This window comes from Monodelphis domestica, chromosome 4, assembly GCF_027887165.1.
Source record: "Monodelphis domestica isolate mMonDom1 chromosome 4, mMonDom1.pri, whole genome shotgun sequence".
Taxonomy (NCBI): domain Eukaryota; kingdom Metazoa; phylum Chordata; class Mammalia; order Didelphimorphia; family Didelphidae; genus Monodelphis; species Monodelphis domestica.
In genome coordinates, this window is record NC_077230.1 from 445,494,382 (window position 1) to 445,515,744 (window position 21,363).

Sequence of the window (21,363 nt, forward strand, 5' to 3'; positions counted from 1 at the left end):
CTGACCTAGGCTTAGTGACCCCCAACTGGTCCACCCAGGTCTAATCTCTCCCCAGGAGTTGAGAAGCATAAATTCCTCTGCCAGAGCAGCCCCAGCAACACTGTTTTGCATTGACTCCCTCCCCTCCCCTCCCACTCTCAAGGAGGAAAGGCCCCCAAAGCAGGCCTGGAACTGAGAGTGGTGTCACCAGATTCCCAGCATGCCCTGGGTCTGCAAAGGGGGAAGGTACCAAGACTTGAGTGAAGTTAAGTCACAGGCATTCTGGGAAATGTAGCCCTATGTCCTGGAACCCTGGGTTTGGAGCCCTGGTGAAGGCAGGGCCACCCATGAATTGTTCCTGAGTCTCGCTGGCTGCAGCCTGATAGGTTTAGTTTAGTTTCTGGTATTTTTAGATTTGATCCTTCTGGGCTTCCTTCCTGCGATACAGGAGGAAGCCATGAATAGAAACAGTGAAGGATTTTTATGAAAACAAAGATTTGGGGTTAGAGCTGTATGAAGTGGATTTCTGAGGGGGAATTTGCACAGCCAGAAGTCATCCTATTGAGCTAACAGGAGACTTGATAAGATGCTGGAGGTTGGAGCTACATTTGGGGAAAACTGGGGACAGCAGGGAAGGGAAGTGGGAAGGGGAGGGAAGGAAAAGGGATTCTGCCATCACGAGCTGATCCGGGCAAAAATGTCCTCCCCCTCCTCCTCCTCCATATAATGACAGACTTTCCTAATAATCCTAATGTAAGAAGGCCCTGAGCACAACCTCCTCATTTCAGGGAGGACCAAACTGAGGCAGACAGGCTGGTCCTTGTCTTGAATGAGGGGCCAAAGGATGGATGGTTCCAGTGCTGTATTGATCCTAATAGCAGCTCCCTGGCATGGAAAAGCCTCACTTCCTGTGTTTTAGGAACAATGACTATTTCCCTGTCAGACCTGGCCCTGAGATGCCATCTAGTCTATGGCTTGTTGCATTTCCTTTGCCTTAAGCATCCCAAAGAACTTCTTCCTCTTCCACAGAATTTGGTACCTGAGTGAAGAGGGCAAAAAGGATTTTTAGGCCTGAGAGAGAACCTTCCCAAGTCCCCCTGTGTGTGACAAGGGCTGCGGGCTGGCTGGACCGTCTCCTAATCAGGCTTTCACCAGTTGGGGTGCGTTGGGGTGCTCCAGGGAGGGACCTCCCTCATGATGAGCTCCTCAAAGTCTCTGTTAAACTGCCTGAATAGCTTCCAAAGAGGTTAGGCCCCAAGGAAAGGCAACAGCCAGCTCATATAGGGTTTGATATGTATTATTTAGAATTCTGAACCATTGGACTTTATCCCCCAGAAGTCCCTCTGTATTTCCTAGCACTCCTTTACCTGCACCTCCATGTTTGGGTGATCACATTATTGTGTTATAAGTTCTGGAGATTCTCCCTCTCGCTCTCTTCTCTCCTGACTAGACTGAATTTAGTTCCTTCTTTTACTTTAGTTATTATTCATAAACCATTTAAATATGATAATTATAGAATATTTATTTTTATCTTTACATTTTGGATAACCACTTCGGGAAACGAAATCTCAAATTTTTTGAGCAGATAACCTTGCAGTAAAGATACTAAGTTTGACTGGTGCTGTGGATCTGCCCACCACAAGAGTGGGAACGGGGACTAGGGTCTCTGCCCTCCTCCACTGCTGTAGCCCAGGACAAGAGAGGAGGAGATATCTCCTCTCTTGTTCTGGTAACTGCCTTATTCCTCAGCTTATGACTGCCACTGCTGTTCCTACCTCCCAGCCCTGCTGCTCCTGCCACCCCTGAGCATAGCCTGTCCAGCCTGCAGTTTCCAGAATCACTACAAGAGCCTTTTAATTTGAGCCACATAAAAAAAAAAAAACCTTCCACTCCCAATCCCTTTGGCCACCTCCCCCAACTAATATGGGCTTCCAGCCTGTTCCAGCATTTTTTTTTCTAGCAGAGGAGATGCAAAACCTGTGCTATTCAGCTCCATCCCCTTCTGGTTTCTAAGTGGATTTCTTAAAGCTGAGACCGGACTCCTAGTTTAGAAGGCTATTACTAAAAGTTTTTTGAAGGGAAGGCAGTTATCCCAAATGATTGGATTTAAAGTCAGAATTTTGGGGAATAAGCCTGATTTTTTCTCTTGACCCACCAAGGATTACTCTTTTTCTCATATGCAAATACACTATTGTTTTCCCTCTAAGTTTTGCTGTGAAAGAACAATACTTTTCCAAGCCTCCTAGCTAATTCCTTTCAATTCCATTTTTTTTTTTTTTTTGGAGAAAAAATGCTGTTCCAAACTATGCTTCAAACTCTCAAAGAACAGTTTGAATTGCTTGAGCTAACAAGCACATATTGGCTCTGCTTGGATTTTTTTTTTACTGGCAGTTTGTATTTTCACTACATATTTCCCATTTTGTTTGCTTTTCCTCAAGAATATGCAGCAACAAGCTTAGCTGCTTGAATTCCAGATCAAACTGGAATATTTTGACAAACTTTTGAAAGTCTTAAATACTCTCAACATGCAGAGTGGAGATTCTGCCCTGTGCTTCTATGAGGAACTTCAGAGCTCTGACAAATGAAACCTAAATGGGTGACAAATACTGGGGAGGGGAATGAATCTTAAATATATATGGGAGTTTATTGCTTGCTAACTATTTTGAGTTTACCCCCCTCCATAATAGTGAAGAAATCTATTGGAATTGGAGAAAAAGGATTTTTCAATTCACTGCCTGTATCCTGTCAATGTTCTTATAATTTTACAGATTGCTTTAAGGGTTAGTTTCATTTAAGTTCATGTATTATTTTAATCAATATATTATTACATAATTTTGATTTGTACCTTTCCCCTATGACTGTACTGAAGAACATCATTGTGAAAGCCCATAAATACCTTTTTTCAATAGAAAACCCATAACTCCTTAGGGATGCTGCATTTGTCACATAGATGATGATGGATGAACTTCATCAAAACTGGTTACAATTATATACAACCTTTAGAGAATTTAATGAGCCAGGAATTTAAATTATAATTTTAAGAGGTCTTCAGAAATTACTTTCGATATCTAGTAGATTCTAAAAACATATATGTGTGTATATATATATATAATACACATATTTATATAGTGTATTAAAGGTAGAGAACCAAAAAGAAGTTCCTGCCAGAAAAAAAGAAGCTTCTGAAAGCATGAATTTACTTCCACCAGAACAATCTAGATTTCTTGGTGTTGTTCTAGACCCAAAAAGGTTTTCCTCAACAATACTGAGATTTGTGTTCTTTTTCTAGATTCTTCTGCCAAATTTTGAAATAATGGCAGTAATAGACTTTGTTTAAAAATATCTTTGCCATGGTTGAAAGATTTGCTACACCTGTAAAACTTGCAACAAGGTGGGGGCAGCTGGGTAGCTCAGTGGATTAAGAGCCAGTCCTAGAGACGGGAGGTCCTAGGTTCAAATCTGGCCTCAGCCACTTCCTAGCTGTGTGACCCTGGGCAAGTCACTTGACCCCCATTGCCTAGCCCTTACCACTCTTCTGCCTTGGAGCCAATACACAGTATTGACTCCAAGATGGAAGGTAAGGGTTTAAAAAAAAAAACTTGCAACAAGGTATCCATCAGCTTCTAAGGTTTTTTAAAATGTCATACAGCAAGTGGCTATATACTGCAACTCACGTGAATCCTCTATGATAGTGGGGTTGTTTGCTATTGTCCTTAACTGGGCTATTGTAATTTTGAGGATTTGGGTACTTTCTTTAAGTGTGCATTATCTAATGTTCTACTGTTCTTTATGGAAAACTATTACTCTGTAAAAATCATTTGCACTCACAAAGTGATTGATGACCAAATTAAAAAGGAAATGGATTTCATTTTTGGATGAGGAACCTTTGTATTCTACCTTTCCTTGGCTGACCCAGTGTGTCACTGATTGTAAGCTATATATTTTTGATTTTTAAAACTTTTTTTATTGTTTTTCCTTGCTTGTGCAATATAGTATTTGTTTTATTTGTTTTTCTCTTCTTTTTGTATTTGAAACACATATCAACAGTATTGAGAAGATTTTTCTTTAACTATTTTTTATTTTGTAGTAATAGCAGTTTAAAAAATACATTTGCTCTAACTTCAATGCATACCCAAAAAGCTTTAGACTATAAAAATAATGTCATTGATTCTTTAAAAATTATGGGGTGGGGGGCAGCTGGGTAGCTCAGTGGATTGAGAACCAGGCCTAGAGACTGGAGGTCCTAGGTTCAAATCTGACCTCATACACTTCCCAGCTGTGTGACCCTGGGCAAGTCACTTGACCCCCATTGCCTAGCCCTTACCACTCTTCTGCCTTTGAGCCAATACACAGTATTGACTCCAAGACTGAAGGTAAGGGTTTTAAAAAAAAATTATGGGAGGGGGAAACTGGGTAACTCAGTGAATTGAGAGTCAGGCCTAGAGATGGGTGGTCCTAGGTTCAAATCTGGACTCAGACACTTCACAGCTGTGTGACCCTGGGCAAGTCATTTAACCCCATCCCCTAGTCCTTACCACTCTTCTGCCTTGGAACCAATACACAGTATTGATTCCAAGATGGAAGGTAAGTGTTTAAAAAAAAATCATGAGACTTTGCTTAATGATTCTGTCTAATTCCAGAAGGAGGGAATATAATGCAACCTGCATAGTGCCAATTGAACACAAGGTCAAAGAGATCAACCAATTCCAGTGGGATTAATGAAACTTTGAGCCAAAACAAGAGGACTTGAGCTTGTTTGAGGTTCAAGATTGTGGCTGTTTTGACATTTGTCAAAGGCAAGGCTTCCTTGTCCCACATTCTACCAAGTATCTCACTTTGGCTGCCTTCCTGGCTCCCATAATCTAGTTTCTTTTCTGTCTTTCATAATGTGACAAACTTTCTGTAGTCCTGGCTACTGATTGGGTAAGTGCATAATTGCTTAAAATAATTTTAATTGGGCCCTGATTCAAGGACCTGTTATAGATTTGTTTTTCCTTTATTTATATTTTTACACATAAGACTTTGACATTTTTATATTTCATCCACAAGTTATTTTTTCTCTTTTATTTGGATTTTTTGATGTTTTTGATTTTCTTTTGCCAATCAATTCATATACCTCATAACTCAGCCATGCTTCCCTGAGTGATCCCTGTTTTTGTTACCAATCTCCTCAGGGGGAACTGCATTATTATCCTGTGATGCAAAGTTTAAATTCTTTTGAGAGTAATTTTAGGATAAGAAACAAGAAACTATCTCCCAGAATCCAAAATTCAAACTTTTTGGAGAAGGCGCCATGAAGATGCCTGTAGAGACCACACACTGCACTAGAAGATCCAGAGTAAACTTTGAGATATGGTGAATTGAACTTTGGTAGTGAAAGCATTTATTTTGTATGTATACTCTTATGCCAAAGGGGACTGCCCCCTAATTGGCTTTTTGTCAGTGCATCTAGAAATCATTGGTTTTGTTCTCTTTTCCTTTTATCCACAAATTATTGCAACTTAAAAGTTAGTTATGTTTCCATTATCCTTTTGGGGAGACTAGTCTCCCAATAGGATCACAAAGGGAAAATGTATTAATTAGAATTCTGAACCCTTGGACTTCATCACCCAGAAGTCTCTCAGTATTTCCCAGCACCCCTTGTCCTGCATGTCCACATTTGCATGGTCAGGTTATTGTGTTTTAAGTTCTGTAGCTCTTCCCTCTCGCTCTCTTCTCTTGTGACCGGGCTGGGTTAAGGTAGTTCTTCTACTTTAGTTATTATTCATAAACATTTAAAATATAATAGTTATGGAATATTAATTTTAATATTTACGGATACATACTGAGGCTATGTCTGAGGGGAGAGAAGCAACAGGATGGACTGTAGACAGCTGGCTATCCTTGTTTACAGACAAGAGGATAACCCAGACACCCCAAGGTCAGGACAAAAGGTAGGGATGAGTCAGAGAGGACTGTTGAGGTGGAGTAAGAGGTGGCAATGGTTCTGGGATCCAAGGCCAGAACCCAGCCAGAGGAGGGAGGGGGCAAGGGGAAATATGAGATGGGCAACATGTGGCTTGTGTGAAGGTAAATTATCAGGCAAGGGAAGGAGAAGGAGGGGGAAAGAGAGTTTTGTGCTCAGGCTGTTTTTACAGGCCCACTTCTACATGGCAAAGCTTAAGATTCTTCCTCTACAGCTTAAATCAGAGACCTTCTAGGTAGACTGCTCATTTCTTTCTCTGGGAGACAGGGATGGGGTTGGGAGGGGTTTGAGAGTCTGAATCTGGACTGTATTTAAACATTTGCTGCAGGAAAGAATATTTTATAAAAGTTTTCTTATCTTTTTCTGGACTCCACGTTTTCATCTTCTCAGGGTGAGGGCCTCTCCCCCAGCACACAAATCTTTATATATAGAAAGCAGGCTTGGAAAGAAATGCTTTCTCAGACATAACTGTCTAATCACTACCTGTCGTACCCAGGTTGCCCCTCGGAGAAACTATGGAATGACCTGGAGTACCAACCAATTACTTTGGAAATGGACTTGATAGCAGCAGAAATAGAAGTTCAGATGAGAAGTAGACTTTGTCCTGCAATGAGAGGCAAAGTTTTTGTAGAATGTGTGTGACTCTCCAATGGCTTGTAATGAGCATACCTAGTGTTGTTGAAAAAGCCAGCCATCTCCTCTGCAGGGGAAAAATACAGACATTTGCAACATCTTGATGTGGTGGTTACAACAGCAATGAGAAGAGATTACTGGGTAAACTTGCAATGAGGCAGATGCTCTGGTGCAGGGTACAGCAGGTAAATGAGGTTATGGGCATCTCTGTGGCCATCCAGGGGAATAGATTTACACTGGTGTGTCTAACTGATGTGGTGGTGTGCTAACAAATTGAGGAGACATGGAGAAAGCAAACTCTATGTTGTACTTGGTTAGAAGGGATAGGCATTTAATATAGTCCCAGAAGGAACAACCAAGTAATACCCAATCATGGTGGTTTGGAATCACTGCACAGAGAAAACTATTAGACCTCCAATATTTATATGCTTGTTATTCCAAGGGGAAATATATTGGTAACCAAACTAGGCAATTCTTCACTGCATGAGGTGCCATTAAAGAATTTCAAGCCAGAACTGTTGGATATCATCATGAACTTCCAAAAATGTCATGAACCACTAAAGGGACATGGTACAGGAGGATCAATGCTGAATCATGCTGTTTACTTCATGAGAGGATGATGGACTCAATATAGAGTGTGAGAAATCATTTATTAGAGACCGTGAAATAATTTGAATGTTCAGTGTATTTGCATCAAATGCCATAATATCTTTGGATTGTAAATGAAAAGAGGAAAATTTTCATATAACTTCCACAATTACTGGAAGATAGTTAAAAAGATTACTCTATTCTGAACTTAGAATAGGAAATTTCCCAAGAGTATCCATGTGATAGTGCATCCAAAATAATCAGCACACAATTTCAGGACAGTTACCTGAGACTGAAAAATTATAATCAATAAGAGGCATTGAAAAGAAAGATAGAAAGGGCAATAAAGAAAGACTCTCTAGTACTGTGGACAGAGCATGCTCAGTCACAGAGTTTGAGTTGTCATCTAGCTTCAGGGAGGTTGATCAGGTCATTCCTCCATTCTGAGCTCATGACCTGAATTGTGAAGGGAGATGAATATGTTCATTCAGCCTGCCTATGCCACAGGTGTGTTGTGAGCATCCAGGGTTACTATTTGTGAAGGTATTTCTAAACTCAGTAAAACTGCAGATGAGACCAAAATTGTTTCCAAAAACTGATTCTGCCTGCTTGAGGTTGAAAACTCTTCTTCTTGACTGGGAAAATTGAATAAAAATCAGATTACTTTGCCATTAGAGGAAAGAACTTATATTTCCATTGTGTGTGTGTCTTTCTGTGTACATATCATTATTTCTTTTCTTCAGATTCAGAGACCAGGTTCAAAGTAAATGAGGTGACAAAAGAACTGAGCATTTTGTGGAAGAATCTGGTCATCATAGATTCCTCAGTGATGTTTCCTGAGACTTCAGTTTGGGATAAATCTGTGATTAATATAAGCATAGGAAAAATCCAAAGCGTGATTATGAATTTGATGAAAGTGGAACAAGATTTAGACAATATTCAGTCCCAAATCAGTGTAAGACTGTGACCTCAGGCAGTGGCTATCCTCAGGATAAGGGTTAAAATTAATGGTTGGACAATAATTATATTAAATTATGTGGTCACCAATATTCATTATATCTTGAGTCAGAAACTTTATTTACAAATAGAGGAGAAATAATAGAGAAATGTGAAAGAGGTTAGAGAAAATATCTATACTTGTCATCAGCCAGGAGGGCCGATGGTGAGTAACCACCATGGCCTCCTCCAAGATGGAAACTAGTCTCTCCAGAAACTAGGAAATGAGTCAGCCCCTTTACTCACCCAACAAAGTAGTCTAGGAGTAAGAATCTAAGTTCAATCTGAGCTCCAACCCCATGATCCAAGCTATAGTCTCCAGCAAAGCTCCCTCGAAGACTCTTCCCAGTCAAATGACTATCACCAGAAGACAATCTCTTCAGACTATCTTCTCAAAGACAATCTCCCCTGTGGGAGTTCAGAGCATGCTTTAATGATGACTTCTTGTCCCTTCCCCGCTTCTCAGGGGCCAATCATGGTTTCCAAATTGTCTAGCACTGCCTCAGGGGCAGTGTCTGTGGGATTCTCTTGTCATCCTCTAAAGGTGTCAACTCTTATCATAAGATTCACAAGTTTGAAATCCATACTTCTCATCCTCTGAAGTCATAAACTCTTATCAAAGGATTCACAAGTTTCTGGAGTTGTCACCCATTTTAGAAAGTGACTTGTGTAAGAGCAGGATGCAAAGGTAAGAATGGAAATTGGAAGAAGATATGATTGGCGGGCAAAGACTGTTGGTAGCAGAGGATCATGGGAGAATGGCGATGACCTGAGAGAGCTCCAAGAGGAACTCTGGGCATTTGAGTTTGAATCTCAAGGTGGGAGGAAGCATCCTACCTTTCTAGAGATTTGTGAAGAGCCAATTGAAAGATTTTCAAGTGACTAGCCCTGAGACTTCTACAGAAGAGTGATACGTCTTAAAATCTCTAATGACACCTATAAAGAGATTTTGGTTTCTTTGGACCTGTGGGGAGCAATGGACTCATAGCCCAAGAGCCAAACCCCTTATCAGCCTTATTTTATCTGCTCTATTCTTTCCTTGAACCCTTTTAGGATTTAATTAAGCCTAAGATTAGTTGGGAGGTGAAGGGAAATTCTAATCTGGCTCTGACACTGACAGAACAAAGGACCTTGAAGGGACTTAGAAATCAGGGACACCACTACCCTCTAACCAATTTCCCCCGCTTCCTAATATCCAATATTTATTAAATAATTTAAACACAGTCAGATATTTCAAAAGGAATTCCTTCAAAGGAGTTTTGAGGGAGCTACTCACTGAGGTTCTGATCAACCATCACTAGTGATGATCAGGATCCCTCCCTTGCTAAGTCAACAGACTAGAGGAAGGTTTGTCTTCCTGGTCAATTCATGAACAGGATTTTTGGGAGTACCCCTTCCATCATCTAATAGGGGAGACTTCCCTTCAATTCCTCATCACCTACTTACCATATGGGAACCATATATTCCTAAATTATCCCTCTATATCATAGCCCAGGAAGTGTGAGTGAAAGAGTAGAGTAGGAGTCACTCCACCTAGACTTCTACCTTTCACCATCCATCTGCTCATGAATAGTAGCCTCCTCAAGATCAACAAACACCATCCCCAAGATAATCATTACACTTACAAATTCCTCCATGTAATTCAAGGTTTTGTTAGTTCAATCAAAAGGTAGACAAAGGACATTGAATCCCTTCTTCAGACTAGTGAGGTACTAAGTAGGGGTACTTAGGTTAGTGTTAGCTCAAGATAGACAATAAAGAATTCTCTTTCACCTCAGGATAATGAATATAGCAAGTACTTTCCTGAACAGGTGGAGCTTCTTCAGTCCCATGGGAAACATCCTGAAATGCTCATATAAGAGGGAAATATAAAGGAAAGTGTCTACCTGGAATGCAGACCTCATTAGACATAAAAAAAGTTATCCTAGAACAACCTCCAGGAAGTGATGCAGAGCGAAAGGAGCAAAGCAAGGAGAACATTGTACACAGAGACTGATACACTGTGGTACAATCGAATGTAATGGACTTCTCCATTAGTGTCTATGCAATGTCTCTGAACAATATGCAGGGATCTAGGAGAAAAGAACATTAACCTCAAGCAGAGGACAAACTGTGGGAGTAAAACACCGAGGAAAGGCAACTGCTTGACTACAGGGGTTGAGAGGATATGATTGAGGAGAGACTAAATGAACACCCTAATGCAAATAACAACAACATGGAAATGGGTTCGGACCAAGGACACATGTGATACCCCGTAGAATCATGCATTGGCTATAGGAGAGGTGGGGGGGGGGGAGGAAAAGAAAATGATCTTTGTTTCCAATGAATAAAGTTTGAAAATGACCAAATAAAATAATGTTTAAAAGTAAAAAAAAAAAAGGTTATCCTAGAGAAAGCATTCATGTGAGTAATAAATTTGGGAAAGCCTGGACACTTGGGTCCCCCACTTCTAGAGATCCTCTGTTGTTTGTTGGTATTTGTTGTTGTTGTTCAGTGATTGCAGGTGCGTTGGCCCCTTTATGACCCCATTTGGGGATTTCTTGGCAAAGATCCCAGAATTCTGCAGAGCCTCAGGGAGCTGGGAGCCTGGCCTGGATTTTATCTCTCCCTCTATTGGCTGGTCCCAAACCCTTTAGCAGACCCTTCCCATGTGGCTTCAGGCTCCTCAGCTTGGCTGAAATTGCCCCCACCGAGTGACCAGTGGCCTCTCTCTCTCTCCAACTCCTCTGAGGGCTCCATCCCTGCTTGCTGTCAGAATGAACTCAAAGGACAACACTGGCTGCTCCCACATATACTGTGTGGCATGAATTTTCAGGATCTCGGTAGCCCTGGCATGAATAAGGCAGCTCAGGGTCGAGAGAGACAGGTGAGCTGTCATTTCTTCATCCACTCAGGAGGGGGATCCTCTTCATCAGTAAGGGATGGCCAAGTGCCTCACAATTTCAGGGATGGCACAGGGACACTCTCTGCTCCTGACCTCCATGACTTGGGGTTTGGATAGATCAGTCAGGCCTGGGAGGGAGGCTTAGAAAGAAGTTTGGAGTCAGATCAGGTGAGGGGCATAGAGAGGAAAAGTCACCTTTTTAGTGAAAGAAAAAGGATGAGAATTTAATGTTGGGATTAGAAAGGGTCTGTTAAGAAGGTCTAAAATAACACCAAAGGTAGCATCCAAAGAAGTTGGCTTTGTTCTTTCCAAAGTTCCAAAGTTCACTTGTGACAGCCATTCCCCACTGGCTAGAAGAGAACTGTGGGTTCTGAGGGATGGGAGTGTGAAAGATGAGATTGTGCTTCCCCAGGTTCAAAGCAGAGACTAGGAGGGGCTGGCTTCAAGATGGGCAGAGAGGGGCCTGGGATGGTGGAGAGAAATTCCCCCAGGAAAGAGAGAAGATCCCCAGGTGGGAGTTGGAGAGCTGAGTGAGGCAAAGGTATGGCAGGAAGGTGGCGTCAAAGACCATGTTTTGTTCTTGGAAGTCAGAGTCCAGAGATACCATTTATCTGGTCTGGTCTCTTGGCTTTGCCCTACCTGGTCCCTGTAATTCAGAAATGTTTGGTTTCCTACTGTAAGGATGATATTAGAGACAACCATTATGGGTAGGACCTTTTCATGTTATTTTGACAACACCATCAGCTATTCATGTAATAGAGAAAGAAATGTGGCTACATTGCTTGCATGTGAAAAAAGCAGCAGCAGCAAAAGAACAGATTACATCAGACAACACGGCTGCAGTCAAAAAGATATCAGATGAAGAAATTATTCAAGAAAAAGAAGAATGAAATGAAGACAGATCAAGATCAAGACAAAGGAGAAGACAACACAGAAGATGACAGCAGAAAGGACAAATGAACTGTAACAAAGACATTGCAGAAAAAAATCAACATAGAGAAGAGGAACACAGACTACTTATGAACATGAACTGCAAGATTTTTGCATGATTATAACAGTACAGACTTTCATTATAGTTGTAAATACTACATAGTAACAACATGAAGACAGAAGACAGTAGCAGAGGAGGTAACTTTAAATATTTGGTAAATATTCACTACAAAATAACATACACATATAGAACACATTTCTCACAAACTCAGCAACATCATAACCAGGTGAGTATCCATAGAAATAAATACAGATAAATCACCTTGGGAAAATAATAATAAGTGTACACATTGAAATAACAAGATCTTATCTCACAGGAAAATTTTGTGTTCCTAAGAGATAAGATCAAGAAAACTTACATATCTTTCTAAAAAAAATCTTTAGGTTTTCTTAGACTATCTTTAAGGGGGAAGTTTATTTTCCTCCTGCAACATGTAAATAATTTATATATAACATATACATAGATGTAGAAGTTGTATAGATATGTATATTTATATAGATGTGTATATAGTTAAATTATTAAAAAGTTTTGATGTTATTAGTATAGTAACTTGATTTTGAGTTTTAATGTAGTTAGTTTTGGTTTTCAGTATTAATGATAGGATAAGATCTTAATATAGTAAAAAGTTTCATTTGAAGTGTTCAAATAGGATTTGTAAAATGAAGTTTGCTTGAGTTTTGCATAGTTATTATTTTAGATAGTCTTTAGTTTTTTGTAAAACATAAGTTAGTTTGTAACTGTATTTTATTATTTCTAAAGTTTTTCAAGTTTGCATTTTGTATTTTACATTTTGAATTTCTGTAATTATATGTTTTACACTTGAATTTCTGCAAATAAGTTTTCATTCATTATTTGTTTTCATTGAAATTTTCTTTTCTTTCATTTATATCCCTAGTACAGGTTAGCATAGATAAAGTGTAGCAATAAGAATAGGATAAGATAAGCATAAGATTAAGACTATTTTTAGGAAATATAATAAGATTAGGTATAGCTTTAGAATTACATAGAATAGTGAGCCTACGGGAGAGATTTTTCATCTCTCCATATGCTTGAAGGGGGGAAATTGTAAGGATGATATTAGAAAATAAGTATTGTTTTGTTAGTTTAGAGATAAGAAGTAAAGTGGCTGCTTGAGAAAGAACTAGAGTTTGAAGCAGAGCTGAGAGAGTATGTTAATTTCAGATGTGACAGTTATAACCATCTTTCTGTGTCAATTACTCTCTCTGGCAGTTGGCAGAGACACACTCTCTGAGACTCTCTCTCAGGGCTGGAGAAGGTAACATCTTTCCCTCTCTCTGTTTGAGGGAAAGATCTGAAGGAGCTCGGTGTTTTCCTTTCCCAACTTGGGAAACACTATTGAATATCTGTTGTAGTTTTATAGATTGTTTAACTGAGAAGCCCAAAGAAAAACCTAACTTGATTCTTGTTGAGACTCAACCAGCAGCCTTTGCTATTTTATAATTTGAAGGCAAAGTTGAGAAATATAAGAATAATAGCAGCAGTTTTTATTTAGATAGTATAAATTTGAGTTAGTCAATCAGGGAGGATTAGTGTAGCCTGTGAAACACAAGAGAAGAGGTTCCTTGTGGAACCTGAGAGTTTATTTAGGTGGATTTAGAATCCCTTAGAATTAGAAATCCTTTATTTCTCCATATATATGTTCATTCATTCATTCATTCATTTATTTTTTAAGCCCTTACCTTCCATCTTGGAGTCAATACTGTCTATTGGCTCCAAGGCAGAAGAGTGGCAAGGGCTAGGCAATGGGGGTTAAGTGACTTGCTCAGGGTCACACAGCTGGGAAGTGTCTGAGTCCAGATTTGAACCTAGGACCTCCCATCTCTATGTCTGGCTCTCAATCCACTGAGTTACCCAGCTGTCCCCATAAGATGGGATTTTAGACAAGAACTGGAGGAATCCTGTAAACTCAGGATGCAGAGACTAATGGGGGCAGCAGTGTAGCCTCGGGTGGAGAAAAATCCAGTAAAAATGGTGGGTCGGGAGATGGAGAGTCTTGTGTGAGTAAAAGTAAGAAGACCAATGTCACTGGATCCTGAGAATATGGAAGAGAATAAAGGGAGAGTGATGGAGCGTAAGGGGGGAGCTCTCAGGGTGACCAGCCTTATAGGTGGATGCCCAGGCAGAATAACAAGCCCTGGGGTGGTTTGGAAGCCTTGGAGGAGTCTAGGCTGCAGAGGGGCCATTCTGGTGGCAGTGGCATTCCAGATAAGAGGGTAGGGCTTGGAGTGGAAAGGCTGGCAAAGTACTGAGATCCTGCCCTTGGGTGCTATTGGAGGAAGGCTCTGATCTTAAGACTGTACAAAGGAATTCTTTAATTTCTTTCTTTTTATTTTAGATTTTTTTTAAGTTTTGAAGGAAATTATTCTTTTGGTTACATTTTTTTTCCTTTTAAACATTATTTTATTTCGTCATTTTCAAACATTATTCATTAGAAACAAAGATCATTTTCTTTTCCTCTCCCCTCCCACCCCTCCCATTGGCTATGCGTGATTCCTCTGGGTATCACATGTGTCCTCGATCCGAACTCATTTCCATGTTATTGGTATTTGCATTCGTATGTTCATGTAGAGTCTCTCCTAAATCATATCCCCTCCACCCCTGTCGTCAAGCTGTTGCCTTTCCTCAGTGTTTTTACTCCCACCATTTGTCCTCTGCTTGTGGGTAGTGTTTTTTTTCTCCTAGATCCCTGCAGGTTGTTCAGGAACATTGCATTGACACTAATGGAAAAGTCCATTACGTTCGATTGTACCATAGTGTATCAGTCTCTGTGTACAATGTTCTCCTGGCTCTGCTTCTTTCGCTATGCATCACTTCCTGGAAGTTGTTCCAGTCTCCATGGAATTCCTCCACTTTATTATTCCTTTTAGCACAATAGTATTCCATCACCAACATGTACCACAATTTGTTTAACCATTCCCCAATTGAAGGGCATTCCCTCATTTTCCAATTTTTTGCCACCACAAAGAGTGCAGCTATGAATATTCTTGTACAAGTCTTTTTACTTATTGTCTCTTTGGGGTACAAACCCAGCAGTTCTATGGCTGAGTCAAAGGGCAGACATTCTTTTATCACCCTTTGGGCATAGTTCCAAATTGCCCTCCAGACTGGTTGAATCCATTCACAAATCCACCAGCAATGCATTAGTGTCCCTACTTTGCCACATCCCCTCCAGCATTCACTACTTTCCATAGCTGTCATGTCAGCCAATCTGCTAGGTATGAGATGATACCTCAGAATTGTTTTGATTTGCATCTCTCTGATTATAAGAGATTTAGAACACTTTTTCATGTGCTTATTAATAGTTTTGATTTCTTTAGCTGAAAACTGCCTATTCATGTCCCTTGCCCATTTATCAATTGGAGAATGGCTTGATTTTTGGTATAATTGATTTAGCTCTTTATAAATTTGAGTAATTAGACCTTTGTCAGAAGTTTTTGTTATGAAGATTGCTTCCCAATTTGTTGCTTCCCTTCTAATTTTGGTTACTTTGATTTTGTTAGTACAAAACCTTTTTAATTTGATATAATCACAATTATTTATTTTACATTTTGTGATTCTTTCTAAGTCTTGCTTGGTTTTAAAATCTTTCCCTTCCCAAAGGTCTGACATGTATACTATTCTGTGTTCACCTAATTTACTTAGAGTTTCCTTCTTTATGTTCAAGTCATTCACCCATTCTGAGTTTATCTTGGTGTAGGGTGTGAGGTGTTGATCCAAACCTAATCTCTCCCACACTGTCTTCCAGTTTTCCCCACAGTTTTTATCAAATAGTGGATTTTTGTCCCAAAAGCTGGGGTCTTTGGGCTTGTCAAAGACTGTCTTGCTGAGGTCACTTACCCCAAGTCTATTCCACAGATCCTCCTTTCTGTCTCTTAGCCAGTACCAAATTGTTTTGATGACCACTGCTTTATAATATAGTTTGAGATCTGGGACTGCAAGGCCACCTTCCTTTGTATTATTTTCATTGTTTCCCTGCATATCCTTGATCCTTTGTTCTTCCAAATGAACTTTGTTATGGTTTTTTCTAATTCAGTAAAAAAGTTTTTTTGGAAGTTCAAAGGGTATGACACTAAAGAGATAAGTTTGGGTAGGATGGTCGTTTTTATTATATTAGCTCATCCTACCCATTATCAGTTAATGTTTTTCCAATTGCTCAAGTCTAGTTTCAGTTGTGTGGAGTGTTTTGTAGTTGTGTTCATATAGTTCCTGTGTTTGTCTTGGCAGATAGATTCCTAAGAATTTTATTTTGTCTAAGATGATTTTGAATGGGATTTCTCTTTCTAATTCTTGCTGCTGAGATGTGTTGGAAATATATAGAAATGCTGATGACTTATGTGGGTTTATTTTGTATCCTGCAACTTTGTGAAAGTTGTTGATTATTTCCACTAGCTTTTTTGTTGATTCTCTAGGATTCTTTAAGTAGATCATCATATCATCCGCAAAGTGTGACAGCTTGGTCTCCTCATTGCCTATTTTAATGCCTTCAATTTCTTTTTCTTCTCTAATTGCTACTGCTAGTGTTTCTAGGACAATGTTAAATAATAGAGGTGATAATGGGCATCCTTGTTTCACTCCTGATCTTACTGGGAATGCCTCTAGTTTATCCCCATTGCAGATGATGTTTGCTGATGGTTTTAGATATATACTGTTTATTATTTTTAGGAAAGACCCTTCTATTCCTATGCTTTCTAGTGTTTTTAATAGGAATGGGTGTTGTATTTTATCAAAGGCTTTTTCTGCATCTATTGAGATAATCATGTGATTTTTGTTGGTTTGCTTTTTGATATGGTCAATTATGTGGATGGCTTTCCTAATATTGAACCAGCCCTGCATTCCTGGTGTAAATCCTACTTGATCATAGTGAATGACTCTCCTAATCACTTGCTGGAGTCTTTTTGCTAGTATCCTGTTTAAGATTTTTGTATCTATGTTCATTAGGGAGATTGGTCTGTAGTTTTCTTTCTCCATTTTTGACCTGCCTGGCTTTGGAATCAGTACCATATTTGTGTCATAAAAGGAATATGGTAGAACTCACTCTTTGCTTATTATGTCAAATAGTTTATATAGTATTGGGATTAGCTGTTCTTTGAATGTTTGATAGAATTCACTTGTGAATCCATCAGGCCCTGGGAATTTTTTCTTAGGGAGTTCTTTGATGGCCTGTTGGATTTCTTTTTCTGTTATGGGATTATTTAAGAATTCTATTTCTTCTTCTGTTAGTCTAGGCAATTTATATTTTTGTAAATATTCATCCATATTGCCTAGATTAGCATATTTATTGCCATATAATTGGGCAAAGAAGTTTTTAATGATTGCCTAAATTTCGTCTTCATTGGAGGTAAGGTCCCCCTTTTCATCTATGATACTGTTTATTTGCTTTTTTCTTTCCTTTTTTAAATTAGATTGACCATTACTTTGTCTATTTTGTTTGTTTTTTTCAAAGTACCAGCTTCTAGTCTTATTTATTAGTTCAATAGTTCTATCACTTTCGATTTTATTAATTTCTCTCTTAATTTTTAGGATTTGTAATTTGGTTTTCTTCTGGGGGGTTTTAATTTGTTCGCTTTCAAGTTTTTTGATTTGCATATCCAATTCATTGATCCCTGCTCTCCATAATTTTTTAATATATGCATTCAAGGATATAAATTTTCCTCTTAAGTACTGCTTTGGCTGCATCCCATAAGGTTTAAAAGGATGTCTCACCATTGTCATTTTCTTCAATGAAATTATTAATTGTTTCTATGATTTGTTCTCTAACTAACCGATCTTGAAGCATATTATTTAATTTCCAATTGATTTTTTATTTTGCTCTCCATGTACCCTTACTGATCATTGTTTTTATTGCCTTATGATCTGAAAAGTTGTATTAATTATTTATGCTTTTCTTCATTTGTATGCCATGTTTTTATGACCTAGTTTATGGTCAATCTTTGTGAATGTGCCATGTGCTCCTGAAAAGAAGATGTATTCCTTTTTATCCCTATGTATTTTTCTCCATATATCTATTAACTCTAATTTTTCCAAGATTTCATTCACCTCTTTTACCTCTTTCTTATTTATTTTTTTATTTGATTTATCTAAATTTGATAGTGGTTGGTTCAGATCTCCCACTAGTATAGTTTTACTATCTATTTCCTCCTTCAATTCTCCTAGTTTCTCCATTAGAAATTTGGGTGCTATGTCATTTAGTGCATACATGTTGATTAGTGACATTTCCTCGTTGTCTATACTCCCTTTTATCAGGATGTATTTGCCATCCCTATCCCTTTTAATCAGGTCTATTTTTGCTTTGGCTTTGTCAGATATCATGATTGCAACTCCTGCCTTCTTTCTGTCAATTGAGGCCCAATAGGTCTTACTCTAACCTTTAATTCTGACCTTGTGTGTATAGGGTTTTGGATTCTAATCCATTCTGCTATTCGTATACGTTTTATGGGTGAGTTCATTCCATTTACATTCAACGTTATGATTGTTATTTGTGATTTCCCTAGCATTTTGATATCTTCCCCTAATTCTGACCTTTCTTCTTTTGCTATAACTTTTTAAACCAGTGGTTAACTTTAAATCAGTCCCCCTAGTCCCCTCCCTTGTTATGCTTCCCTTTCTGGCCCCTCCCTTTTTGTTCCTTTCTTGTTTTGGGGGAGTCTGCTACTCCTCCCCTTCCCTCCCTTTTTGAACTCCCTCCCCCCACTTAGTTTTCCCTTCTCCCTTACCCTATTGGATAAGATAGAATTCAAGATCTCAATGGATCTAGATGCTCTTCCCTCTCAGAGTTGATTTCACTGAGAATAAGGTTTAAGTAGTACCAATTAGCACTCTCTTCCTCTCCTTCTTATAGGAGAACTCTTCCCCTCCCCTTCCCATGTGTATCTTTGTATAACCTAGATTATTCTATTTAATTTATTTCTATTTCTTCAAGTATATCTTGGTACCATCATTGATCCCCCCCCACCTTTTTCTTTTTTTTGTTGTTTTTTCCCCCAAAATCATGTTAATGCTCCAATCTTTCCCTATGAGCGATTCTTCTGATTACTCTATTAGTGCATACAATTTTTGAGAGTTACACACAACATTTCCCCCATATATTAATATATATTATTTGATCTAATTGTAGCCCTTATAGAAGAGAGTTTGAATAAAAGAAAAAAATGGTTTTCTCCTTTTCCCTTTCTTTCATATTTACCTTTTCATGTTTCTCTTGCTCTTTGTGTTTGGATGTCAAACTTTCCTCTGAGTTCTGATCTTTTCTTCATAAATACTTGGAAATCTTCTATTTTGTTGAATGCCCATACTTTCCCCTGGAAGTATATAGTCAGTTTTGATGGGTAGCTGATTCTTGGTTGAAGACCCAGTTCTCTTGCCTTTTTGAATATCGTGTTCCAGGCTTTGTGGTCTTTTAGCCTGGCTGCTGCTAGGTCTTGTATAATCTTGATTGGCGCTCCTTTGTATCTGAAGTTTCTCTTTTTGGCTTCTTGTAAAATTTTCTCCTTAGCTTGGAAGCTCTTGTATTTGGCAATTACATTCCTGGGGATTGTCTTTCGGGGATTTAGTATAGAGGGTGTTCTATGAACTCTTTCGATTTCTATTTTGCCCCCTTGTTTGAGAACATCAGGGCAATTTTCTTCGAGTATTTCTTTTAGTATGGCATCAAGATTTTTGTTTATCTTTGGTTTTTCAGGTAGACCAATGATTCTCAAATTGTCTCTTCTTCCTCTGTTTTCCTGGTCTGTCACCTTGTCAGTGAGATATTTTATGTTTTCTTCTAATTCATTAATTTTTTTACTTTGCTTTATTAATTCTTGCTGTTTTGCAAGCTCATTGTCTTCCAGTTGCTTAATTCTGGTCTTTAAGGACTATTTTTGCTTTTCAGTTTGGTCTGTCCTGCTGTTGATGCTTTCCAGCTGTTTCTCCAATTAGGAGTTCTTGACTATTAGACTGTTGACCTCTCTCTGAATTTTTTCCCATTTTTCTTGCCAGAAGATTTCCATCTTTTAGATAAGATCCAATTTCAGTTCTTCCAGAGCTTGTGGACAATTTCCATTTCTTCTGGGAAGGTTTTGATTTTGTTTGAATTTCATCCTCTTTTTCCTCTGTAACCTGGATTTTCCCTCTGTAAAAGTTTTCAATAGTCACTTTTCCCCCTTTCTTCTTGGAGGGTTGGTCTTGGGCACTATGAGCCATCCCTTTGGTGGTTTTCCCTTTCCTTCTTAGTCAGAAGTCTGAGTGAGATGGGCAGGTTTTCTGTGGGGTTATGTGCCGGTGCTTTTGCCTCAGGCAGGTTCTTCCACAGCCTCCATAGTTTGTTACCACCCCCGCAGTCTATGGTCTGTGCTCTCCCGTGGGCAGGAGTCTCCTGTGAATGCTTTGAGGGGTAGTTCCCTGGTAGACCTTGTCAGTTCCCATGGACCCTGGTGTGCCCCCCTCACTACAGCAAGGAGTGGAGTTTTTACCTCAGGCAGTCTCTAGATTCTCTGCAGCATTCACAGGTTGCATGAGCCCCCACGGTCTGTGCGCTCTCCAGTGCGCAGGGGTCTCCTGTGAAACTGCTCTGGGGGGTAGTTCCTTCGCAGTCCTAGTTAGATCCCAAGGACCCTGGTGTGCCCCCCAGTCACTACAGAGATGTTCCTCACTCACTCACTGTCTCCAGTGAGTGCGCTGGTCCCTACTCTGCTTCTATAGGTGAGGTGGGAGAGGGTAGTTCAGATCATGTTTGGGTGCGAGCTTTTTCTCCTTCTTATAATGTGGAAATGCTCAAACCCCATGTACCTTCGTTGCTGTGCCCTACTGTAGAGTCCCTCTGTTCTTCCAAAGATGGTTTTTATGCTCTTTTGAGGTAGTCTATTGCGTTGGGTGCTGAGGAGAGGAGCGATTTGGGTCTAGATTGCAGCCATGTTTACCCGGAAGTCCTCTTTAATTTCTTTAAGTTAATGGGGGACCTGTAGGTGCTCTTACCTTAGAGATGTGTAGGGAATAACCAGACCACAGTGACACAAGTAGGAAGCAGGAAGAGGGGAGCCCCCTACTGAGCCAGTGGCAGTTGCTGACACTTAGGGCTGGAAATTTGGGCGAAGTTGTCTGCTAGACATGTGTTGGTAGTTGGGGGTTGGGAGTTGGTTGCTGGTAGCTTGGGTTGGAGTTTAGTTGCTGGAATATAAAGGTGGACCTCAGCTTACTGAGAGAGCTTTGGGCTTTAGCCTTTAAAGGACTTTTTGCCCCTGGGATCTCTAGAGAGCAGATTTGTCTCATAGATAAGAATCTGTTGTCAGTTGTCTACTGACAGTTGGACAACTTTAGAAAACTGATTGA